Source organism: Halichoerus grypus, chromosome 8 (genome assembly GCF_964656455.1).
Source record: "Halichoerus grypus chromosome 8, mHalGry1.hap1.1, whole genome shotgun sequence".
Lineage (NCBI taxonomy): Eukaryota > Metazoa > Chordata > Mammalia > Carnivora > Phocidae > Halichoerus > Halichoerus grypus.
Window position 1 is genome coordinate 19,265,866 of NC_135719.1, and position 27,759 is coordinate 19,293,624.

A 27,759-nucleotide genomic window follows, 5' to 3' on the forward strand; every position below is an offset into this window, starting at 1 on the left:
GTATGACATTTTGATCCAAATTCTATTCTCTCCAGACCAGGAGCTACTTTTCAATTATAAGAACCACGGGAAAGGGGATTTCCACTTTGGAGAAGATGGACTCTTCCCAATATTTTTCAATATGGACTCTTCTCAATATTTTTCTCTGTTCCTCTTACTAAGTACAACTAAAAATCCTGGATGTCTTCTCTATTTAAAGGAGAAACAGAAAGATCCACAAATACAGTTGGAGACTTCAACACCCCTGTCAACACTTGATGAAACAACTAAACAGAAAATCAGCCAGTATAGAGAATACAATATACCCTCAACCAAGAGGATCTAATTGACATTTATAGAATACTCCACCCAGCAACTGCAGAACACACATTTTTTTAATTGCCTGTGAGACACATACCAAGATAGACCATGTTCTGGGCCATAAAACAAACCTCAACAAGTTTAGAAGAACTGCAGTGATACACAGTGTGTTGTCTGACCACAGCAGCATGAAACTAGAAATCACTCATGGAAAGAAAACAGGAAAATCTTCCAACACTTAGAAACTCAAAACACACTTCTAAATAATACATGGATCAAAGAGGATGTCTCAAGGGGAAAAAAAAACAAAACATTAACCTGCATGAAATTATGTAAACCCCTCATTCCTTCTTTTAAACTCTCTGGGGTATGAGGGCAGCTGTCTCATTCTATCTTTCTGGAAGATTCCATGCCCAATGAGCCTTCTAATGGTAGAGACACCATGGCCCCAATACTGACTGTCAGTGGGCACTTTTTTCCATATTACCACATGCAATAATTACATCAGTTATTTAAATATTTAAATGTGGCTTTCAGAATCCTGTTTCTTAAGAGAAAAGAAATTTTATTACCTTCAGCCACACCTCAGCCAGATAGACAACCCCAGATAGCCACTGCTATTCTATCCCCTTAGATTATACTGCCTTCAAGACACTCCTGGATCCCACACTGTAGATCACTGGGTGTAAGGACACTTGGTTTCATACAGTGGAGTCCAACTCTGCCTATGGAGACTTGGTAACTTCCAGAACTGATAGGAAGCTGGTAACCAGGCTTTGAAACTCAGCTAGGACAAGGAGAGACCAGACAACAGTAAGTATAAGCATCTCCTTCCACAGAACTATCCTTTTAGGACATCTCCGCCAGCAGCACTATCACTAGACCTCAACATCATCATTGCAGGACTCTGGATGCTGCCATAGCACCCCCCCACCCCCGAATAATGTTCCAACTCTCTCTACAGGACACGACCACTCATTTAGGAATAAACGTCCCAGACAAGAACATTCGTCTGGCCCCCATGCCACCAAGTCAGGATTCACAACTGCATTTACTTGCTATCACCCTAATAATTATGCTGTCTTGTTTCCCAAGGACGGCATTTAAGATCTAGGTAAATTAGAAATGTGGAGGTAAATGATGGGTGGATAGAGGAGATGAAATTGATGGGCTAAAGAAGGTGGATTAAAAATAATCTATTATTAAATTCTTTATTTGCCTCTACCCATTGATTGGCAGAAGGGATGGAATGCCCAGGCCAAATTTTATGGTGAAATTTACTGTATTACCTTACTGAAAAGACCAGGAGTAGATCTGACTTTAATTGATAATTAATCAAGAGTTCAACGGTCCAGACCTTGGTTTTTGTCTGCTTCTCAGAATCCATCCCCTCACCTACGCCTCAGACTCAGTCTTCTACTCCACATGGTGACAAGAAACCTGCTGCTTCCCTGAGGTCCTGGTCCTCTCAGCTTTAAGCCAAGTAATAAGAGGAAGAAGGGTCTCAAGGGTCTCTTTCATTTGAGTTCAGCAAACCCTCAGTGTTTCTCACTATGTTAGCCCCGGACACATTCCCTAAACCCTAACCTGTCACCACAGTCAATATGATGTTCTGCATTGATTGGCCAGGCTGGACCAATTCCTAACTTTTGGAGGGGTCTAGAGCAAGATTATAAGTAGAGGCCCCTATAATATATGTCAAATTATTTTAAAATTATAAATCAAATGATATGTTAAATAAAATATATTCTACCTTCTTAACAATATACTTTAACAATAACCTGGGAGGAAGGTCTGCATTTAGAATTCTCAGACTCCTTAGAGGCCTGCTCTGGAATATGGGCATCATGGAAAAGGGTAGTCCAAAGCCTGATGAATTCTCTTTCCTTTCTTGCCTCTGGCCTACGGCCTGATGATTTCTCTTTCTTTTCTTGGCTCTAGCCTGGAGCCATATGTACACATGTGGTCACTCTGGCATGCACATCCCTACTTGGTCCACAATGCCACAAACAGCTAGCTATTAACCACCCAGGTGAGCACATACCAGCTGCCTTGTCTGCTCTCAGGAGAGGGAAGAGGCCACCATGTGACTTGGAAGCAGGTAGAGATGTTTAGGCAGGTCATTTGGGATCCTGGATACTTAGATCTAGAACATGGACAAAAATGGGAAGTGGGGGGTCCTGTTGGGCATATCAACTGGGCTCAGTGTATTCTCCACAGTGCAGATGAATATGATGCAGGAAGGCTGAAGCAGGACCCAAGATAGGGTCCTACTTGCACAGATCTGGGGGCAGTGCTGAGCAGAGGGTCAGCTTCTTGTCCTTCCTTCTAGCCAGGAGTGAAATCAACACCACAGGAAGCACAGGGCCATTGAATGAAGATCTGGGAGTGGTCGTCCAGAAAGAAATTAGAGATCGCCCTCAGACTTTGGATAAATGGATATCGGGTGGCCAGGAAATAGCAAACGCCAACTGCACGCATGACTTTAAATATGCTTTAAAATTGGACAGGTGTTTTTGGCTCCCACTTTGTTGCTCTTCTGGGTCCACTGTGGGTCAGTTTGGTTTCCTTCCAATTTAAATTTCACTGCTTGCCTCCATTAGCCCCGTGCCTTTCTCTGCTGCGCTAGTGATCCCGGGCTCTGACCCAGGCAGAGATTCCACTGGACTCTCTCATGGAACATCACCCCAGCCACAGCCCATTGCCTCTCATCCGGACGATCGTAACTGCCTCCTTATGGGTCCGGTTCTCTGAATCCTGTTTCTTCCCTCACCCTTACACCCGACACTCTACCCCTCACTGCTGCTGCCTTCTATCAACAGACATTTTCCGTTCTGTAGTGAGAGCAAGAATCTTTTAAAAATAATTTTTAAAAACCTAAATGTTGCACCCGCTATGAAGACCCCTACCCCTCAGGACAGCGCTGCCCCTCAGTGTGGTTGGCAAAGCCTGGATGGTCTGGTCCAGGTTAACCCCTCCTCAAACACCTCTCTCCGCTCTGCCCCACGGGCCCTCCCTCCCCAGTTGTGGGGGATTTCTTTCACTTCTTTGGATCTCTCTCTCTCTCTGTCTGTCTCTCTCCCTCCTTGTCTTGACTCTCTTATATCCATAGTTTCACAAAGTATTTTCCCTCTCCCAAATCCATTTACATCTCATTCTTTTTACTTTAATTAAATAAATACTCATCATCCTTTAGCTTTTAACATAAAAGTAATAACCTCTGGGATACCATCCCTCACTCACGAATACAGGGTGTGTTCCCCAAATGCAGAACCCCACAGAGGATGCAGCCTCATGGCAAGTCAGATCATGTGTATAATGACACATTCCTAAATTAGGCAAATTCATGAGGAATGTCACCTCCAGTTCTCAACAGAACTCTATGGGGTGCTTGCTTTTATTCCTGCTTGGAAGATGGGGACTCTGAAGCCTAAGGACTCAGGGACTTCTCCAAGGCCAAGACTACATAGGTAGCAATGGGAGGTGTCAATTTTCTCTCCAAATACCATGAACATCAGCCTATTATTTGCATCCCTGGTGTGTCCCAGCCTTCCCGACAGTAGAGAGATCATGGTTTCCGTAATTCCTAACACATCCTCCTTAAAAGCCCAGGCTGGAGCTGGCTGAAGCTGCCAAGAAAACAGCCAATTAGTGCTCTGTTTGGGGTTCCTTTTCCTCTGTATTACTGCACTCCTTGAAGACTCCTTCCTTTGTTTATCCACTGAAGTTCAGCAGACCCCCTGGGGCTTGCTCTAACATGGAATCATAATAATTAGTCCAAAATGACAATTCTATTATAATTTCACTTTTATCTCCGGAGATGCCCAGACACCTTGCCAACACTCAGTCTGTACTTTTGTCTGAAGATGGGACCAACAGTGGGAGGAAGTGGGAAGTCCCTTTATGGAAGCAAATGTTGTAAAAGAAAATTGGTATCTGGTTCCTGTCCCTTGTGCATGCATAATATGTGGGGGTTAACTGAATGCACTTGTAATTTATAACTCTATGCTGACAGATATAAGCTTGGCAAAGGCGATTTTAGGACGGGGAGAGGGATGATTGTTATATCTGGAGTGCTCTAGGTCTCAGAATTTGATTGTAAGTCAACTTATTCATGGCAATCAACTTGGAATGAAGGGTTTCATGGGATGTAGGACTTCCGGTGATAAAGCTGGGATAGTCCAGAGCAAAATAAGATGCGCTGGTTGCTTTACCTAACACAGATACCAGCTACGTACCAAGGTTTGGCAAATGACCTGCCACCTATGAAGTTTTATTGGGATACAGCCATGCCCATCTAATTATGAATGGTCTATGGGTGATGTCCCACTAGGCTAGCAGAGCCCAACAGCTGTTTAGAGGGAGACCATATGGGCCATAGCGCTGAGCATACTTGGACCTAGCACTGCACAGAAAATTTTGTCACATCCTGATCTATATTTCACTTAGAAAAGATCTTGAAGGGGCGCCTGGGTGGCTCAGTCGTTAAGCGTCTGCCTTCGGCTCAGGTGACGATCCCAGGGTCCTGGGATCGATTCCCACATCGGGCTCCCTGCTCTGCGGGAGGCCTGCTTCTCCCTCTGCCGCTCCCTGCCACTCTGCTTGCTTGTGATTCCTCTCTCTCTCTCCCTGTGTCAAATAAATAAATAAAATCTTTAAAAAAAAAAAAAAAAAAGAAAAGATCTTGAAGACGATGTATGCAAAGATGTCTAAAGATTTTGGGGCACCTGGGTGGCTCAGTCAGTTAAGGGTCTTACTCTTGATTTCGGCTCAGGTCATGATCTTAGGGTGGTGAGATCAAGCCCCGGGTCAGACTCCACAGTCAATGGGGAGTCTGCTTCTCTCCTTCTCCATCTCTCTCTGCCCCTTCCCCCACTTGTGTGCTCTCTCTCTCTCAGATAAATCAATCACTCAATCAATCACTCAATCAATCAATCTTAAAAAAAAAAAAAGATGTCTAAAGTATTCATCAGAGATAACCAAACCCACATTCTTTCACTTTATGATCAACCACCATAAAATGGCTTTATATAGTGAAGTTCTGATACAGACATCCAATTACTCCTTAATAAGAGGGAATGCTAACCTTTCACCAGAAAGAACAAGAGAACAGTTGCTATTTTATCTAAAATGTTCTTTTCTGTCTAGGTTCTCTTTGTCCTGGGATTTAGCTTCCTGCTGTTCAGGATAGTTTGTAGATCTATAGAATCTCTCAATGCTCAAAGTTGGGGTTTTTTTCCGTAATTTTATTAAGTTTTTAAATTTTAATTCCAGTAAAATCATCATACAGTGTTTATTAGTTTCAGGTGTACAATATAATGCTTCAAATATTCAATACATTACTCAGTGCTCAACATGATAAGTGCACTCCTTAATCCCCATCACCTGTATCTCCCAAGCCCCACCCACCTCCCCTCTGGTAACCATCAGTTTGTTCTCTATACTTAAGAGTCTGTTTCTTGGTTTGTCTCTCTCTCTCTTTTTTTCTTTGTTCATTTTTTTTTCTTAAATTCCACGTATGAGTGAAATCATATGGTATTTGTCTTTATTTCGCTTAGCATAATACTCTTTAGCTTCATCTGTGTCATTGCAAATGGCAAGAATTCATTTTTTTAAAGATTTTATTTATTTATTTGTCAGTGAGAGAGAGCACAAGCGGGGGGAGTGGCAGGCAGAGGGAGAAGCAGGCTCCCCACTGAGCAAGGAGCCCAGTGGGGGACTCAATCCCAGGACCCAGGGATCATGACCTGAGCCCAAGGCAGATGCTTAATCGACTGAGCCACCCAGGTATCCCAAGATTTCAATCTTTTTATGGCTGAATAATTTTCCATTGTATATGTATACCACATCTTCTTTATCCATTCATCTCTAGATAGGCAATTGGGCTATTGTAGATAATGCTGCAATAAACACAGGGGTGCATCTATCCTTTCGAATTAGTGTTTTTGTATTTTTGGGGTAAATACCCAGTAGTGTCATCACTGGGCCATAGGATAGTTAGAGTTTTAAATTTTTGAGTAAATTTCATACTGCTTTTTACAGTGGCTACACCAGTTTTCATTCCCACCAAAGGAGCACGAGAGTTCCTTTTTCTCTACATCCTTGTCAACATTTGTTGTTTCTTGTGTTTTTGATTTCTCAATGCTCAAAATTTTAGGATTTTTTTTGAAGTAGTCTCCACGCCCAGCCTGGAGCTCAATGTGGGGCTCCAACTCATGAGATCAAGACCTGAGCTGAGATCAAATCAGATGCTTAAACAACTGAGCAACCCAGGTGCCCCAAAGTTCTAAATATCAAGTTTTTAATGTATAAATTTCCATAGATGATTGTCTCCCAAAGCTATTCCTGCTATGATGTTGACTGCTTGCTTTGTATATAAAAATGGACTCTAGAATTGGACTCTGGTTCAAAATATAGCTTAGCCACTCACTGTTGAGTGGTCTTGAGTAGGTTTAACTCCTTGGGACCTCAATTTTCTCATCTGCTTAGTACAAATACTATTATGGTATGTTCAAAGAATTAATGTAGCCAGAGTACTAAGCACCAAAGTATACACTCTAAGCATTCAATACATTTAACCTACCGTTTATTAATATCACCATTATTAACAACTCCTTAAATCATTACTTGGTCTATTATTCTGAAGTTATAAACTTTTACTTCCTTCTTGGTGCCTGTATTAGTCAAGGTTCTCCAGAGAAACAGAACCAATAGGAGATAGATAAATAGATAGATAGATAGATAGATAGATAGATAGATAGATAGATAGATAGACAGATAGATAGATAATGATTTATTATAAGGAATTGGCTCATGGAATAGTTCAAATGCCTGAGTGTTGGTGGTACAGATTCTGGGTCAGGTGTGAAGGTCTGAGAACCAGGAGCACTGAGGGCAGGAAGATATCTCAGCTTCAACTGTCAGACAGAGAGAGATTCAGACATTTAAGAGTTTGGGTTGAATGATGCCTACCCACACTGCACAGAGCCATTTGCTTTAGTCAGTTCACCTTTTCAAATGTTAATCCCTTCTGGAAACATCTTCACAGGCACACCCAGAAATAATGTTTAATCAAACATCAAACACACCCAGAAATAATGTTTAATCCTGTGGCCCGTCAAGGTCACTCATAAACTTAACCATCATAGCGTCCAAACTAGAACACATCCCCTTCTGGACAAACAACTGAACACAGTGGTAATACCTTCTCGCACAGATCTTCCCGAGTAGCACTTGCTCAGAGACATTTGTGTTGAACGTATCGGGACCCACTCTGTGGACTGCACGTACACATGGGCCCCTTGAGGCATCCCATTTCCTTCATCTCTACAGCTCAGTGAGAAGCAGAACTGTCCCTTCTCCTGACCTCAACTGAGCACGTCCATGTCACACAGTTAGGGAGCAGTGATCTAGATCCCAAGGCCTCTCCTTTTCCTCCAAGTCCAGCGCTTTCTTACCTGTATTTATTGTCTCCTGTGTCTTTTGAGATAATCCCTAGCGCCACCGTTAAACAAAAAGCAGTAGGCAGTCTTAAACATTGAAATGTGCTCAAAACCTCCTTAGTAGGGACAAAATAATCTATTCCTGAAGGAAGAAAGTTGAAATTCAATGTATTCAGGTTGAACTTGCTGCATCCTAGAACATTAAGCCTGGATGGTTCAGGCGATTAAGCATCCGACTCTTGATTTTCAGGTCATGATCTCAGGGTTGTGAGACTGAGCCCCTGTATGGGGGATCTTCGCTCAGCGTGGAGTCGGCTTGTCCCTCTACCTGTGCCCCTCCCCCACTTGTGTGCTGGCTCTCTCTCTCTCTCTCAAAAAAATAAATAAATAAAATCTTAAAAAAAAAAGAACTTTAAGTCTCTGGCATTGTTCTCTCAGATCTTCTGAAACCTCACAGAGATTAGAGGACATTTTGAGATTAAGCATACGGGTCAGAGAATGAGGATAGGAAGGCCTCTTGAAACTCCACTACAGATATTGACTTTAAGCATAATAGTCCTTTAAGGAGAATGTTTAACTGACAACATAGTCTTTTTTTTTTTCTTTCTTCAGATACCTCTTGTGAAACCTATTTTGACCCAGAATGTTTATTTTGGATGATCAGTGAATTTTTACATTGAAGGGGACGTCAGGGGTGATGCTGAACAACGCCATTTTGTGGCCAGCAACAACTGAGGCTCAGAAAAGCTGAGTGACATGCCCAACGTCACACCCCAAGGAAGGAGAAGCACCACTGATAGGACCTAGATCTCTTGATTCTTAGTTAAGGGTCTCTTCAGCTGTGAGCCTTTCCCTGTAGGTCCCTTGTTACATTTTTCTACCAGCTACAAATGTCCTCCCGAGTGTAGCTTTCTCGGAGAGCCATGAGCCTGGAGCGTTAAGGATATGCCATGTGGAAGTCAGCCAAATGTTAAACCTTTCTCTCTGGCCTGCCTGGTCTTAGCCTTCTTTGTGACCTGGGTTCTAGCTTCCATTCGGACTCCCTATTTTTCCTCCTCTCCTCTGTGCATTTTTTTTTTTTTTTTTTTTTTGGATTTTAGTAGGATTGATAAAGTTTGCTTTTGTCTGCACTCAGGATATTACTTAATAAAATACAAGGTCACGTGTGTGAATGGGAGTCAACATATGATAGTGATTACATGGTAAAGGAACAGAAGCCCAGCGAGGGAACACAAAAGCACATTTTCTGCTGCCAACTAGCAGCACTCACTGAGGGAAGCAAATAGTCTGCCTGTAATTCTGTCAACAAGCCTGAGGCACAGACTCTTGAAAATCCCAGAAGTGAATCTGTGAGTGAGGGGAAAAGCCCTAATGAAAGAAAATAGAGAAATGAGCTCTGTGCTGAGCAGAGTCACTCCCTGTGGCATTGTGATTGGGGCGCAGGCATCCATCCACATACACTCGGGCTGAAGTCCCTGTCTCCCACCCTTGTGAACTTCACGTTGTTGGTCACATGGCGCAACCTCTTTGAGACATAGTTTATTTTCAACAACAACAAAGAGGGGAATACTAATAATACCTACTTTGCTGAGTTATTGTACAGGTTGCAAATAGTGTCTGATGCTGGGCATGAGAACTCAAGACATGTTAGTTATTATTATTATTATTATTATTATTATTATTATTATTATTCCTAGCACCTTCCATCATTATCATCTTAGTCTAAGGCATCATGATTGATCCTACCTGCCAAAGATCAGTAGTTCATAAGAACTTCCCAACGAGTTATACATGCAAACTATTTATATTTTACCATATGTGTGTTTGTGGATACAGTTACACAATCTTTTATCCAAAATCACAGGTCATACACACTTTAGAGAAAAAAAAAAGAAATCAGAACTTTGGAAATATTAGATAAGTTATACAGGGCACATAGCGTATGCTATGTAACAATCCCAGTGAATTCCTGAGTAGTGCCCTACAATCAGTCACATTCACTTCATTGTCAGGGGTTCCCAAGACCATCCCCAGACCTGGTGATTTGCTAGAAGGACTCGCAGAAGTCAGCATATAGTCATGCTCATAGCTATGATTTATTATAACAAGAGGACACAAAGCAGAATCAGCAAAGATAAAAAGCTCAAGGGACAAAGTCCAGAGGAAACCAGGCATAAGCTTCCAGAGCCTTCTCCCAGCGGGGTCACACAGGATGCACTTGATCTCTCCAGCTACATATTGTGACAACACATGTGACATGGCGTCTACCACGGACGCTCATTGGACATTCAGCGCCCAGGGTTTTTATTGGGGACTCGACACATAAACACCCTCCACCTTGCACAGACCAAAATTCAAGACTCCCAGAAGGAGAAACAGGATTTCAGCATAAGCCACATTGTTTCTATGAACAGCTTAGCATAGTAAGCCACTGTTATGAGTCAGGGATGGTGGCAACCCTCCCAAAATGCAAGCTTCCAGATGCCAGTCAGGAGCCAATCATGCAGAGGCCTTTTTAAGGGGGAGCAGTCTCAGGCCTGCTGCGCTCACTCTTCCCACGCAGCTTTCTGTAGCAAAATCTGTGAATAATTACACGAAGAGTCATGAAGACTCCAAGCAGCCTCATGCCACTTTGGGTCAGCTTTGCCACCAAATCAATTCAGATTAGGTCAGGTATTGCTGTAAAACATGTCATGAAAGCCTCTGGTTTTCAGAACTTCTTGGGTTTTGGAATTGCCATGAAGAGATTAAAGCTGTTTTGTTCTCTCTCTCGCTCTCTCTTTCTGCTTTTTCTTTCTTCCTTCCGTTTTTCCTTTATTCCCTTCTCTTCTCCCTTTCTTTCTCTCTCTTTCTTTCTTTCTTCTTAACTTTACCTTTGCTCAATCTAATTATTAAGGAAAATGTAGACAGTTGCACAAAAATCAGGAGGGGAGAAATGCAAGCGTTTCATACCATTACAGGCTTTATAGCATACATGGTGGTATCATGTCCCTTGAAGGGAGATTGTGATAAATGTAGGGCAAACCCTAAAGCAATGACTAAAATAACCAAACAAGTGGTTCAGCTAATGAGCCAAAAAGGAGATAAAATGGAATCCCAAAATTACATTTAATTAATTCCAAACAAGATAGAACAACAGAGAAAGGGAACAAAAAACAAACGGGACAAATATGGAACAAACAACAAGAAAACAGAGTTAAACCTAATGATATCAATGATTACATTACAAGTAAAGAGCCCAAACATTCCAATTAAGAAGCAAAATGTCAGATTGGATAAAAAAGCAAGACCCACATTTGTGTTGCCTAGCAGAAATGATCTCTATAACAATGCAAATAGATTAAAAATAAGGATGAAAAAATATGCTATGTTAACACTAAAACACAAAACAAAACAAAAAAAAAAAAGAAAAACCAAGCAGAGTGGGTATATCAGTATCCCACAAAGTAAATTTCCAAGAATATTAGAAGAGATAAATAAGGTAATTTTATGGTGGTAAAAATGTCCTTTAAGAAGACAAAACAACCAGGGGCGCCTGAGTGGCTCAGTCGTTAAGCGTCTGCCTTCGGCTCAGGTCATGATCCCAGGGTCCTGGGATCGAGCCCCGCATCGGGCTCCCTGCTCGGCGGGAAGCCTGCTTCTCCCTCTCCCTCTCCCCCTCCTTGTGTTCCCTCCCTCGCTGTCTCTCTGTCAAATAAATAAAATCTTTAAAAAAAAAATAAAATAAACTGCTTGTTTCTCCTTTTGCTCATGCTGGTTCAATCCCATCCAGCAATCATCTATTTCCCTTGTGAGTTCAGAAGGTCTCTGAAGGACGAGGCATGTGTGGGTCACACCACCGCATTGGGGATGCCCGTGTTCATACATCCACGTGGATCATAGAAAAACGGGCTCATGGCACTATGTTCTTTAGGATCACTAAGCGCAGCCTACACACAGCAGACCGATACGGGTGAACAGCCAAATCTTATGGGATCTGAAACAAAAACAAAAACCAAAAAGCAAAACAAAAAAAATCTTCTGGGATCTGGATGAAGGAGACAAAAATTTACTTGTGAGATAAAAATTATCAAAATCTTTTGATTTTTGTATTTTGGGGGGGGGGGGTTGCCATCAGCCCGGAAACTGCTTTTTCCATGACTTGGTGCAGCACAGAGTGGCACAGAAAGAGATCCAGGAGAACACAAAGCAAAAAGATGCTTTTCCAGAGTGACAAGTACCTGCATCACACATCCTGCAAGTTTTACTCTAGAAGACAGAAGCTCCTGCAGGAGGGGCAGTTCAGCGCAGACAGCGAGAGCTGTGGAAATGGAGTGCAGCGATCTCTGTACCAATATATACAACTTCTGTTGCATTTGTAGAGACCCCTCTCTTTCTGCCACAGGTTAGTGTCAACGGTCCCGATTAAGTGCAGGAGCACTCCAAAGACGGCAGCATGGGACGTGGAATATGTGGGGCCCAAGTTAGGAATCATCAGAGCAAAACAGTGAAAGAAGGAGAGCGACAGATTCCAAGCTGAGATACCCTCCTTCCCACAGAGGTATCGTGGCAACTTCTCAGTGAAGGAGGTACATGGCTCTGGGACCCTACTGTCCGGTCCATAGAATTGGTGCCTGGATGCTGCTGCTGTAAATTAATAGTTTGTTCAACCATTCTGTCCTTACCACATCCTGATTTACTCTTTTTTTTAAAAAAAGATTTATTTATTTGCGAGAGAGAGAGCAGGCGCACAAACAGGGGGGCGGGGCAGAGGGAGAAGGAGAAGTAGGCTCCCCACTGAGCAGGGCGCCCCACGCGGGGGGCTCGATCCCAGGACCCTGGGATCATGACCTGAGCCGAAGGCAGATGCTTAACCGTCTGAGCCACCCAGGCGCCCCTTAAATATGTGTTCATTTTTTTTTTTTAAGATTTTATTTTGAAGTGATCTCTACACCCAGCGTGGGGCTCGAACTCACAACCCTGAGATCAAGAGTCACGCGCTCTGCCGAAGTAATTTAATAAGCATGTAATTGGAACTTCAGCAGAAATTAAGAATAGAGTCAACATCACACTCTAAAAATATAGACCAGGCAGCAGGCGATATCGTTGCGAGAACAAAATGGAAAAAAAAAAAAAAGGTTCAGTAGTGGCGCGGCCAGGATGAATTGCACAAGATTTATCACTAATGGAATTGTGGGAATGCCTGCCCAATATTGCCAGGCCTCCTAATTGTCCAAGAGCTGCCAGTAACCCAGATTTTGACTTGAATTCAGTAGATTTTTGACATGTTGACGTGAGTGTAATGAGGCCAACATTTTTTTGGCCAAATTAACATGTATGTGTACAGGTGAATCCAAAGACCCATAGTTTGTGGGACCTGCTGTGTGTGGAGCCGACTTATCATTATATTCTAGATGCTGGTGCCTGAGCCAGCAAAGGCTGCTTACCGAGTCTGTTGGTGAGAAATACTTTACCGTTTCTGCAAGTCTGTTTTTCCATCTGTTTTCCGTCTTTTGTCAATAGGACACCCTTGTGAGTCTCAAGCATTTTGAGGAATTGGCCAATATGGTCGTCGTGGGTTACATCTAGAATGCCAAATATCTTAATTTAAAATATGTTATCCAGCAATATAGTATACTTACATGGAATACTGAAGTTGCCTGAGCTCAGGAATGACAAAAGTGTTCCTTTCTATTGCAAACTGTAATTGGTGTTCATATGGTCTGCCTGACATGCAGTGAAGAGAACAGATCTCAGTTGGGAAGAACACAATGATTGTTTGCATCACAGCATTGCTAGATGGAAATCCTCTTCCAGATATGGGCCATATCTGTCTTGATCCTCACCTGAACATTTTCCAATGAGATCCTAAGTGCCCTGCAAGCTGAGAACACAAACATAAAATCTCACATTAAAAGCTGATTATCTGTATAGTGATGGGGGAGAGAATTAAGCTCTCCATTCGTAAATATTTGAATGCATGCTGCATGTCTCGCACTTACATAGGCGATGGGGATTCAGAAGTGAATAAAACAAGCAAAAATCCCTTCCTTCATGTAGTTTAATTATAAGGCTAAGGGGTGAGGGGAGACTCAAGAAAGAAACAGCTAAAATAGAGACACCATATAGTGTATTACAAAATGTTAAGTGCAATGGGAAAAGGGGGGACTTAGGGACTCTCTGTGTGTATGGGGGGTAGATCACAATTAACCAGGATCAAAAATTAGCAGTTGGAATATTTAAAACATTCCATTTAGAAATGGAACGGGCATGCATATGCACTGACCCCCCCATCCTCCAATGGTATTACATGGCATTTCCACCACTTAATGCACTTGCATAACCTTTCAGTATCTGGAGTCACTCGAGGTATCCCTCCCCATCCCCAACATAAATTACCATGTACAATATCTGGTCACTGTTTAGCAGGTCCAACGAGGCCCATGCATTCTAACTAATTAATTAAAATTAGTTCTAAAAAACTCAGAGATTAAATTCTGACTTCGTAGATGCCGTTATGCACCTGAGGGGTTGTAGTCTTTCTAGACTAGCACAACCAGGGAGAGTGTCCCAGGGCTAGCCTGACCACTCAGTGGACCACACATGGCTTTATGGTGAGGCATGACGGAGACACAGGTAATGCAACCCAAAAAGAAAACTCAAATCCCTGAGTGGAGAAGAATTTGAGACAATTTCTCAAATAAAAGGGCATAGAACAAGGGAAGCTGTTCTCTCCAAACAGAACAGATAGAATGAAAAACAAGGGAAGGTGTCCCCCACACTGACTCATGTTTAGCACCTGTTTACAGAATTCATTTAATTTGAATAAAATGTGATCAACACGTTATGGTTACTTTCTTAGGGCAGCCTTTGGCCTCACTCAAATAGTCCAAGTACAGAATAGTACAGAGATTCTCCAAGAAATCTTCGTCACCTAAAAATAGCCTTCTAAATCAAGGTCATAGGGGTGCCTGGGTGGCTAAGTCGGTTAAGCATCTGCTTTCAGCTCAGGTCGTGATCTCAGGGTCCTGGGATTGAGCCCCGCATCAGGGCTCTCTACTAAGTGAGGAGTCTGCTTCTCCCTCTCCCTCTCCCTCTGCTCCTCACCCCTGCTCATGCTCTCCCTTTCAAATAAATAAAATCTTAAAAAAAATCAAGGTCATAGTGAGGATGCCAAGAATGAGGAAAATTATCTTTTCAAAAGCAAAGTGTGAATCCCAAAAGGTGAATGTGATTTTTGTACCTGGAATGAGGCAGAATGTTTCTTATAATGGGCTTCTCTGTGATTCAGTGTTTTGGGTTCATGATTAACTTAGTAAAATATGTATAAATTAAAACGTCCAGAATAATTCTATGCACCCTGGATGGCAATGATCAGAATTTAGTTGAAAACCGTTTTCATCTCCAATTTCTGGCTCGTAGTCAAGCGGTATATACTTATTAGTAAGTCTGTCCCTTTAATCAGTGACATGCTTCACAGTCTCATTTGATCTCTATGATGATCTTTCAATATAAATGAACTCATGAGCTTCTGAAAGAAAATGATTCTCCTGACCCAAATGACAATCCCATAGAATTGTTATTTATTTATCAAAAAAATTGCTGGGATCACAGGCCAGGTCAGCTAATCCCCGTTTTAGAACTGTGTGGACAGAAGTTTCTATTTTCTTTTTTTCTTTTTTTTGCCTGATGCCATTGACCCAAAAGCAAAGCTGCAGACAGTGGTACATACATGATAAATCTCCAACAAAATAAGAAAATTCACATAAAGCAAACGATTCATTTTAAAAAACTTTTTCATCCTGAGATTTTTATCCTGAAATTGAAGAAACAGTAGCTGGTAGAGATTTTTTTTTTTTTTTTTTTTTATGTGAGTGCACGTCTGTACTTGACACGTTCGAGTTTGCGTCCCATTTTCATCTTCTAATTTTTAAAAAATATATTTTACTGATAAAAATGCAGAATCTGGGGACAACTGACCTAAAACTTACTTATATAAACTTACTTATATCCTTCTCTATTCTCCTCTCAAGACACAAGATTGGACTTCAACTATGAATGATCTAAATTTTTAGAAAGTTCAAAAATTAGCTGGATGAAAGATCAAATAACACAAAAAGCTGAGATGTATCAATGTGTCAGGGTTCAAAAATAATGACTTACAGTCAGTGATAGGAATGCTTTTCCACTGCGTCTATTTTGAGGGCAAGCCTGAAATTCACAACTTAGCAGAAAAAGTAAAAGATCTGTGGGGAAATGTGAGGAATTTGTCATTGCTCAAATCTAGTGCTCAGCCTTGGGCTGAATTTAGTATTAATCTTGATAGAGGCATGTTTGCAGTGGACAGAGAATAAGAGAAATGCATGTAGGATTTATTGAGGATGCAGTAAAAAACCCATTTTTGTAGGGCTATTTTTCTTCCACAATAAATGATTAGGGGAGGAAAAAAAGAAAAGCTTAAAATTGGTGTCAAGCTCTTTATTCCAACCATTTGGGATTAGCTGGAAGAGAAATATGTCTGCTTATAATGAATCACTTTTGATGGAAGTTGAAACGAGGGAGGGGAGAGAAGTATCCAGCAAGCAGGGGTTTGGGAGGATTTCCTGAAGTCCCTACACTGCAGTTCACCAATAGTAATGGACTATCAATGAATTTTTACCAACTGAATTTAATACATAAGCTGAGTATAGTCCTTAAATTCTATGAGGAAATATATGTTACGAAATGAGAATATACCACTCCTCCCTTTCCAGAGACAGACATTTTTCTCATCTGTTAACAAAACCTATGATACTGCAAAATGGTGATCTTTGTCAAATTTGGGGCTTTACACTAAATTATAATTGGAGAATTAGACTAGGAAGCGATTTTGCCCTGTTCCACATTAAAGACAAGCTACATGACACAGGGTTTTTTTTTTAAAGACAGAGGCTTCAGTGCAGTTGTTCAAAATTGTCCGTCATTCTACCAAGCACTGGATTGAATCAAGAGGTGTAATTTGGAGCACCTGGGTGGCTCAATCAGTTAAGCCACCAGCTCGGTGGTGATCCCAGGACCCTGGGATCTAGTCCCCTATCAGGCTCCTTGTTCAGTGGAGAGTCTGCTTCTCCCTCTCCCTACTTCTTCCTCTGCCTGCCACTCTCCCTACTGGTGCTCTCTCTCTCTTTGACAAATAAATAAATAAAATATTTAAAAATAAATAATTAAATAAATAGGTGTTATCTGGGGGGAAAAGGCATCTACCATGATATATTTTCCTTTTTCAAACTCATTTCTAATTGTTCTCAGGATGCTCCCCATCTTGTTCTTAGTTGGAGTGATTAGTGCTTACCTTTTTACTTTGCACATTTTAATAACCGCTTGCCTCAGAAAAAGCATGGACTCAGTCTCAGTGAACTTCTAACAAGGAAGTTTCAAGACAAGAGGAAATTAAGACAATGGGAAATATGCATTCATGGTTTTAGGCAGTCCTAGGTGTTATGGATATGTTGTTGATAATATATCCCTCCTACGTGCAATGTTCCAGTTTATGTTGTTCCAATAACACCAATAAACCACACAGATGACACTGTAGATGATTTGAGATCCTGCTTGACTGTTTGTTTTAAGGGAAATAGAAAGAGACGAACTATTATATGCTTGACCTTCTTGAACCCAATGTCCATAGTGGAAAAGGTTTGAAACGGACTATGTCCATAAGGACCTTCTCCCCACTCCCCGCACAGTTTCCTAGATATAGTGCTTTTCATTTGCATACATGTTTCTGGCCTACTTTTTATTTTTAAAAATCTCCCTACACAGTATCTATAACAGACCCTTCTGCATCCTATAAGCATCAACCTTTAAATTGATAGGGGGTATATATTTTTCCCACCAATCCCCAATAGTTTCATCTTCATCCCCTTCCATGTTGTTCTTAACATTGTTTCCAGAATTATCAGAACACCTCCTTTTGGGGGAAGCTGCTAATATATTTCATCATCACTCTCTAAACTGTTTAGAAAATAGATATTAGCTTGAAGTCTGTATTAGTAAGTCCATCACTGTTAAGAACTCAGTCCATGACATATTAATTTACTCCTAAGCTTCCAGCTGAGGCCAGACTAACCTGAATGGTATTTGATTACAAAGATCAACGAGTTGGCATAAAACGGGATGGATCATTGAGCAAAACAGTTTAGTAGTTCTCCTTAGTACAACTGATGTTTTTAGGAGCTGTGGTTTATAGTCTGTGGCACTGTTTGGTAGACTCCTTCCTAAGCCATCAACTATCCAAATCAAACCACTATCAACACCTTGTAGAATGTAATTATATGTTACAGACATTCTCTAAGAGAGATAGTGTCCAGCAGTTCTAGAACATTCCCCCCCATTTTTGTTGATTGAGGACCTCTGATTATTTAATGTCAAATATTATATGTAAACTATTGACTATTAGGAGAAAGTTTATCGGTTTCTAGATAATATTTTTTTCCTAGCTTTGAGGCTGAAAAATATTTCATATAATTCATATAGTCAGTGGAAAGTTGTCAAAGCAATAGATTTTATGATTACCCCCCCCCAACTCCCACATACACATACAAACACGCATGCATGCGCTTTTAAAAAATCTCTCAGACTCCAAGAATGTAGCGCTGGAAAGGGACCTTACTGAATTCTTTCCTAATTCGGAAGTAAATATAGCTGAAATTATCTGAGTTCACCAATTTGTTTCAAAGAGTTAAAAGAACATAGGACCTCTACTTAAGGAGCCTTATTGTAGGAAAGTGGGGGAGAGGCTGGAGATATTAACGCTGTAGGAGGGATACTGTGAATAGGGTTACTTGGAGTCGCTGTGGTGAGTTAGACAGCTTCTTTGGTCACCTTCCAAATATTCTCTATTACAGGTAGCAATTTGGGGTTAATTCAGGATTATCAAATCATCACAGTCGGGCTCAAAATTTCATCGGAAGCTTTTCCTCTGTTCTCCTGCTGACTCTTGATTGGAGTCACAGTGGCAGGGCAGGGAAAAGAGAAACACTTTGTTCTTGTTGCCAGCATGTCCCACAAGCAGGCTAGCTCCTTGCTGCCACTCTGGAAGTTTCATGGGAAGATATTCTTGGAATACATTCTGAGCCAAGAGATCTGAATGACATCTATCAGGTGTTGAGGGTGGGCCTTCTAGGATCCATGTTACTGCCTGTATGTTATGCCCCACCTGCCACTTCAGTTGCTGTCCACATTCCCAGGGGTCCTCCTAGTGTCTCAGAGACTTCTGTTTTCCTACTCCATCTGGGACGCAGTGTGTCTGTCTGTCTCACTGTTAACACATGTAAGTTCCCAGAGGATCTTCTTTATTTCTCTCTTGCCCCTGAGCTGCCAGGCGCTGAGAGCAAATTTCGGTGTACAGCTTACTCTCCCTACATCCCTCTTCCATCCTATCCTTTGTCCCCCTTCACCACGTGCCCACCCCCAACCCCAAACTCTCTTTACATAAAGAAGGAATGAAAGCCAGGTAATGACAACCCAGTTCTACCATAACGTGGACCTTCAAATCTGTGTCTCATCCTTGAATTCTTGACCTGTTACCACAGAAGCCGAGACTCTCCATGTGCTGGTCACTGCACAAGAACACAGGGGCCTAATTTCTGCACAGAAGAGAAGAGCACACATTCTGGGCACTCTGGGTTTAAACAGATATAAGATAGTGGTTGAGAGGATGTCATGTGGATCTCAAATAACTCTGTTCAATCTTAGTTCTGCATTTTATCAGTGGGAATTTACCTAATTTTCCAGTGCCTCGGTTTCCCCACCTGTAAAATAAGAAGGATAATGCTTCCTACTTCCTAGGAGGGCTTTGAGGATTAAGTCCATTCTTATACACAAGGCTTTTCACCAAGAGCAACTCATGCATAATAAGTGTTTGGTAATTATTAACAATTGTGATTAATCAGTTCCCTTAATAGCTCACATATTATTCCGTCATACATCTTTAGCCTTTGGGCACATAATACCAAATCTTTAGCCATTCACTTTGGATCAAGAGGTCAAATGCCATTTAGCAAATTCCAGCATGGACTTAGGTCCCTACTGACATTTATAAATAGCACAAATAAATGTAGTATGGGTTAGGTGTGTAAGTTATGTGATATCTTCCCTCAAGGCTGGCAGGGTAGGGCTGATAGCCTGACCTCTCGGGCATGAACATCATTCCCCGCTCACACCTGGTCTTTTACACAAAACCTCCGACTGACTAGGCAATCTAGAAATTCCAAAAGTTCAGTGGCAGATATGTTCTTTTGTGAATATTATTCATCTGAACGACGATTTGAAACTTGCAAAACATTGTGAGGGTGGGAAAAGAACTAGGAAGAGCTAGGCAAGTAAGGGCATGTTAGTACAATTTCATGGAAGTGCAATTTAGTGATTCAACTAAATTTATACTTACGTGCACACACTGAACATTCACTCTTGGATAGTTTATTTTTTTTTGCTAACCTTTTACTTGGAACCAAGGAATAAATTTCAATTATTCATTCAACTTATTTCATAAAGAGATACATGGCATGAATTATCAGCCTTTGTATTATGAAAATGCATATGGAGGACCTTAGCATTAAAATGAGTATTACAAATACCAGAAATAAAAGCCAGATTCTGTCAAGCTAGGATGTCTACTAGGCCTAGCAGGAGATCTTGGCACAGGAATCAAGATTGTTTTGTTAGTAAATGTGATAATTTGCACTTGGAAGATCTTCAAGCTAAGGATCTACCCCTTCAACTCTAACTGCCTTTCATGACTTAAGTGTTTTATTAAAGAACTTACATTCATGATACTAAATTTACACTTTAAAGTTGAAAAGTCAGCACTTAAAAATTAACTTATTCCTATAAACAAACAGAAATAAAATTTTAAAAAAATATATAAAAGTGATTATGGCATACATGCATTTCTTGAAATAAATTTTATTTGCCCATTTTTCCTTTTCTTGTCTTTTTCTCTTTCTTCTGTATCAACCCTATTCCCCTTCCCACCTTCCCTTATCCAGAAGCCCATGTTAACATAATATATGCATTTCAGTGGTTTTTTCAATGGAATATAGATATGTGTAGATATGTGTACACACAATTACATAGTTAAAAATTATATTCACGTGTCTGCATCTTTCTTTTCTCATTTAATATCTCAGAATAAGTCTCTGAAGTCAAGTGGCCTCGCTACTCTTTTTAATGACTGCACACTAGTTCATGGTGTGGATACACCATAATTTATTCAGCCAGAACCCTACTGAAAGGGTTTTACAATTTTTAAATGAAAAATTTGCCTTTACTCTGTTTTAAACATTTGTGCCCCCATGGACAACGCTATTGTAAACATCTTAGTGCCTGTCCATGACAAGAACACATAAAGAGATTAAGTGTTATTTTCATTTTACAAATGAGGAAACTATAATTAAGGAAAGGTAAAGAAAAGTTTTACAAATGAGGAAATTTTATTTGTTATTATTTTTAAAAGATTTTATTTCTTTCTTTATTTGTTTATTTATTTAAGAGAGATGGACAGAGAAAGAGAGAGAGAGCATGAGTGGGGGGAGGAGCAGAGGGAGAAAGACAAGCACATTCCATGCTGAGCACAGAGCCCAATATGGGGCTCGATCTCAGGACCATGAGATCGTGCCTGGGCTGAAACCAAGAGTCGGATGCTTAATGGACTGAGGCCACCCAGGTGCCCCTTATTTTATTTTTTTCAGTAAGCTCTATCCTCAATGTGGGACTTGAACTCAGAACCCTGAGATCAAGAGTCACACGTTCTACCAACTAAGCCAAACAAGCACCCCACAAATGAGGAAATTTTAGCTAAAAAAGTGCAAATGGCCACATCATCAGTCCAGTTTGACTCTAATCTCAGGTTTCACTGTGCCACATGACACTCTTTTGTCCTTGTTCTGATTTCCTAAAAATTATAGGCTATTAAATGAAAACATGTGTGACTCGAATTCAACTAAATAGATCAAGTACCTGGCAGTGGAGGTTAAATATAGTTTAGAAATTTAAGAGGAAAAGATGGATTGCACATTAATTTTTATAAATGGATCTCTTAAGGTACCATGGTTTATTACAGATGTAAGTCTTTTGGAGGCAATATGGCAAACTAGAATTTCAGAGAAACAGTTTCCAATATAAGACACTTCAAATTACCAGGTAAAACATAATGAGCATTGCAGAGTTCTGGTTCTGGGACAGGTGGATTAGACTGAATAAAACTAAACCTCCCACTGACAACTACGTATGAGATGACTCTTGGAACTCATTGAAGAATACCTAACAGAGATGAGACTTGGATGACTGTGATCCTTTAGAAGAGAGAAGCACACAGAAGGTTCCACATTTATCCTGGCTTTTCCCATGAAGACATTTCCCTATTTTCTGTACAGGAAATAGAGGCCAAGCAGAAAGTGGTTCACTTATTGGAGCAAAGATACAGTTGGCAGAGTGCCACACTGCCACATTGGTTGGGATTTGAGGGACAAAATCCCAGAGAATAGGGAAATACAGAGAAGTCCCCCAAATCTCTAATTCCCATCGAAATCCTTGGTTAATTCCTATGCTAAATGTGTCAGGGTAAGAGTCCAAAAGTCCTGCCAACTACAACATCTGGGAAGCCAAATAGTACAGCAGAAATTTTAGCAGCTGCTTGTTGCTGGGGAGACTATGGTTGGATTTCAATTCCTAACAAGTTGGAGGAGCTTTAGAATATAGCCTAGACTTTCAGTTGAGATTCCCAAAGGACCATGAACTAGGAATAAAAGCACAGACTTGGAAGAAAGACCACACTCTAGAAGATTAACCATGGCTTAGGAATAATCTCAAAACTGAAATACACCAACCCCAAAACTCTAAAATTAAACAGCAACTAGATTATGGTGATCCACTGTCCCTATATGGTCCCTGGAAGAAAATCTCTCTCTTGCTGTGGAGGAAAATGACATCATCAAGAGCCTCTGTATTGTGTCATCTACAGTGTCATGTATCCATTAAAAATTACTAGGACAATTAAAACAGGACTAAATGACCAAAAGACATACAAAATCATATTTTTTATAAAGAACATAGAAACACAACCAAAGAGTTCCAGATCATTGATTTTTTTTTTTTTTTAGAGATGTCGAGAGTATGTGAGCAGAGGGGGAGGGGCAGAGGGAGAGGATGGAAATCTTAAGCAGACTCCATGCTGAACACAGAGCCCAACGTGGGGCTGGATCTCACAACCTTGAGATCATGACCTGAGCCGATCAAGGGTCAGACACTTAACTGACTGAGCCACCCAGGCACGCCCAGATAATTGATTTTAAATAACTTATGATTAAAATGCTCTTTAAAATGAAGAAAAGATGGAAAATTTCATCAGAGAATAGGAATCTAAAGTAAATTTCTAAAACTGACAAAAATGTTATATCTGACAGTAAAATTTAACTTACTGGTTTAATAGAAGATTAGACAAAGCAGAAAAGACGATTAATAGATGGAAAAACAGATCAGTAAAAAATATCAAGATTGACAGACCAAAAGAAAAAAAAAGGCGAAAAACAAGGGGAAAAAAAAGATATGGGACATATATCGAACACAGCACTATCCAGTAGAAATATAATGGAGGCATCAAATGTAAAAAAAGATTTTTCCAGAAATACAAAATCTGAAAAATTTCCCCACAAGAATACCTGCACTATAGGGAATGTTAAAGGACATTCTTCAGGCAGAGGGGAAAAAATATCAAAGAAATATCAATCTATAAAAATAAAAAATCAGAAATGTTGTCTGAATGATATGGATTGAATATGTACCCCCTAAAATTCATTTATTGATATCAAATCCCAATGTGATGATATTTGGAGGTGGGACCTTTGGGTGGTGATTAAGTCATGAGGATGAAACCCTTATCAATGGGATTAGTGCCCTTATAAGAATAGGCCAGGAAATAGCTTGCTCTTTTTCTGCCATGTGAAGAGAAAGGAGAATTCAGCTATCTGCAACCCAGAAGAATGTTCTTACCAAAACCCAACCATGCTGGCACCCTCATCTCAGACTTCCAGCCTCCAGACTGAGAAATACATTTCGATTGTTTGTAAGTCACCCAGTCTATGGTAGTTGGTTCTATCAGCCTAAATTGACTAAGATATAAGTGTAAATACATAGGATTTTAAAAATATTTCATTTTCTATAAGGTAGTAGACTGCTTAAACAATGTAGTAGGGAAGTTGATAACATATGTAGATTTACAATGCATATAAACAAACCAAAAAGGCTAAGAGTGGGGAAATGGAAGTATATTGTTGTTAGTTTCTTATACTACACATGAATGCATATAACGTCACTTGACATGAGACTGTGATTAAATAAAAATGTGTATGATAGGGGTCCTTGGGTGGCTCATCTGTAGAGCATGCAACTCTTGATCTCTGGGTCATAAGTGTGAGCCCCATGTTGGGGGTAGAGATTATTTTAAAAAATAAACTTATTAAAAATACTATAGATATACTCTAAATCATAAAGCAACCACTAAAATAACAAAACAAAGGGTTATAGCTAATAAAGACAAAAAAGGAGAGAAAATGGAATCATAAAAAATATTCATTTAATCCAAAAGAAAGCAGAAAAAGAGGAAAAAGGAAATGAATCATAGCCAAGACAATTAAAAAACAAATAGCAAGGTGGTAGATTTCTGCCCACCATATTAATAATTATATTGCAGGTGAAATGTGTAAATACCTCAATTACAGATCAGAAATTGTCAGATTGGATAAATAAAGCAAGACCCAAATATGCTTCTTATCAGAAACTTACTTTAAAGTACGTATAGTAGTATAAAGACACAAATAGGTTAAAATGTTGGAAAAAGACATTTCATGCTAAGCTTAATCAAGATAATGCTGTTGGGGCACCTGGGTGGCTCAGTCAGTTAGGTGTCTGCCTTCAGTTCAGGTCATGATCCCAATGTCCTGGGATTGAGCCCTGTGTCAGGTTCCCTGCTCAGCAGGGAGTCTGCTTCTCCCTCTCCCTCTGCCCCTCCCCCCTGCTTGTGCTCCCTCTCTCGCTGTCTCTCAAATAAATAAAATCTTTTTTTTTTAAAGATAATGCTGAAGTGGTTATATTAATATAAGACAAACTAAATTTCAAAGCAAAAATATTACCAGAAATAAAAGTTTTTTTGTAATAATAAGGAAGCCAATTCATCAAGAAGGTATAACAACCCAAAATACTTATGCACTTACTAATGAAGCTTTAAAATACATAAAGCAAAAACTGATAGAACTGCAAGGAGAAACAGACAATTCCATAATTAGTCTCTCTCTAATTGACTGGACAAGTAGGCAGAAAATCAGTAAGGCTACAGAAGACTTGAATAATATTATCAACCATTCTGATCTAATTGACCTAATTTATAAAATATTGCAACCAAAAAACAGCCGAATTCACATTGTTTGCAACTGCATATGCAGCATCTACCAAGATATACCATACTCTGTGCCATAAAATAAGTCTCAATATATTTGAAATGGTTCAAGATGTGCAAAGTATGTTTTTTGATCACAATAGAATTTAATTAGCTTACAGGAAAAAAAACTGAAAGAACCCCAAATATGTGGAAATGAAATGGCACACTTCTTTATAAACCACAGAACAAAGAAAAATTAAAGGATTTTAGAAAGTCTTTTGAACTGAATGAAAATAAAAACATAAATTCTGGTTTCAGTTCTGACATGTAAAGAGATTAGAAGATGTCACTCTCATCTTTACAACAGAAAAAACTGAACAAACCCAAAATCAATGACTTTTCTTGGGCTCCTCAGAGAACAGAGATCAAAGGACAAGCTGCCATTCCAAAACTGGGGAGAAAAGCCAATGCAGGGAGTCACAGCTGAGGTATACATACCTGGAGCCGACCTGCTGGAGTCATAAACTGGTAGGAACACATCATGGTAATTTTGATGAATTGCTGGAAGCTGAGTGTGGACTGGTGTGAGAGGGAAAACTCCTGGCTGCTTCAGTCTTGGAGAAACCCTCAAGTTTACCTCGAGGAACTCCATCAGATTCTCACAGTCACAAAGTCCCTTTTGTGACTTTGGAAGGGGAAGGGAAAGATTATTTATTGTGACATATTCTCCAAGAGGGCTCTATAACATAGCGCTGCCTTCCAAGGGGCAGAAAAACTATATCCATCTTGCCTTATCTCAGATGGAGAAAATAATTTTTCCCATTTCAACTCCCACTTGCCTTTCTGTTTCGCCAAAGCCATGTGGAAGGGGAAGGGGGAATTATACCTCTGAAGAAACACTTGTGAACATCCATAGCCCAGATAAACAGGTCCACTAAAAGGCTGAAAATAACCCATAAGATTATAAAATGCTTTCCCTCACCCATACCTTGCTACCACACTGACAGACCTTCAGTATAACAGTGCAGTACAGTTGAACTAGCAGCCAGATGCAGACGTCTCTGAGAAGGAGCCCCTAGGGAAGGATGCAAAGAAGGGAGAGAGGGAGAAAGAAAAAAAGGAAGAACTTTAATAATAAAACCAGATAGATGTTACAAGAAAGGCAAAATACAGACTGATAACTCTCATGAGCACAGATGCAAAATTCTAAACTAATCATTAGCAAATCAAATCCAACAATGGGTAAAAATATTTATACACCACAAACAAGTAGGGTTTATTGCAGTTATGAAAGGCTGATTTCACAATAAAAAAACAATCAATGTAATCCATCATATCAACAGCCTAACGGAGAGAAATCATATGATCATGTCAACGGATGTAGAAAGAGTATTTGACAAAATCCAACAACCATTTTTGATAATAACTCTAAGCAAACGAGAAGTAGAGGGAAACTTTATCAACCTGATGAAGATTGTCTATGAAAACCCTGCAGCTAACATTATATTAAATGGTGAAAAAATGGATGCTTTCCCCCTGAGTTTGGAATCAATGCAAGGATGGTCTTTTCTCACCATTCCTATTATACATTGTAGTAGTGGTCTCAACTAGTGCAATAAGACAAAAAAAAAAAAAAAAAAAAAAAAAGGTGTGTAGATTGAAAAGGAAGAAATACAATCTTTATTCATAGATGACCTAATAGTTCATGTAGAAAATCCCAAGGAATCTACAAAATAACTCTTGGCAATAGTAAGCAAGTATGGCACATGTAACAAGGCTAATATACTAAAGTCAACTGCTTTCCTGTATGCCAGTAATGAACAACTGGAATTTAAAATTAAAAAAAAATATTATTGAAAGTAGCATCAAAAAATGGAATACTTATATGAATCTAAACAGGATCTACATGTGGAAAACTACAAAGCTCTGATGAAAGAAATCAGTATCTAATCAAATGGAGAGATATTTTATATTCATGAATTGGAAGACTCAATATTCCTTTATATATTTTGAGGCTCTGTAGAAAGATACATACATATTTATAATCATTATATATTCTTGATGGAATAACCCTTTTGTCAATAACGTCCTTTGTTTCTGTTTTTGAACCTCCAGGTCTCCACGAAGGGAGCGCATCAAATCCCACACAAATGAGGGGCTCACCTCTGCAGAAAGAGTCCGGCCGGTGGCGGTGACTAACTCCACTGCGCCCCGAGGGGACCAAAGGTGTGCCCTTTAAAAAGCCAAGAATTCCTGGGGCAAGCCGCCCGCCCTCCGTGCGCTCTCCAGGACTACCCGCCTCGGATTTCGGCCTCCCGACCTTGGCACACCTTTTGGATTCCGCAACCCGCAGCTCCCGGGAAGGAGCTCCACTGAATTCCTATCCCGAACCTCAGGCTCCCCAACGCCTCACCTCGGTGGCAAGCAGACGCCCGGCCCCGGAAGAGAGCAGGGGGCGACCCCCGCGCCCCTTCCGCGCGCGCTGCCAGCTGAGCCCGGCGCCCCCCTCACCTGTCCGAGGCTGCGTCGCGGGGGCTGCCGACCGGCCGGGCGCGCCCCTCACCTGCCGGGACCCGCCGCCGCGGCAGCTCGCACGCGCAGGAGCAGCCGGGACGCGGCGGGGGC

At 40.6% G+C, this 27,759-nt stretch overlaps 1 long non-coding RNA gene across 1 annotated transcript; it reads right to left on the reverse strand.

Moving 5' to 3' along the window:
- Positions 1-13,369: 13,369 nt before the first annotated feature.
- On the reverse strand, positions 13,370-27,426 carry LOC144382737 (uncharacterized). Its single transcript, XR_013450116.1, has 3 exons — positions 27,298-27,426; positions 26,123-26,209; positions 13,370-13,605 (listed from the first exon to the last, which is right to left on the reverse strand). It is a non-coding gene; the product is annotated as an uncharacterized LOC144382737 (long non-coding RNA).
- Positions 27,427-27,759: the final 333 nt, after the last annotated feature.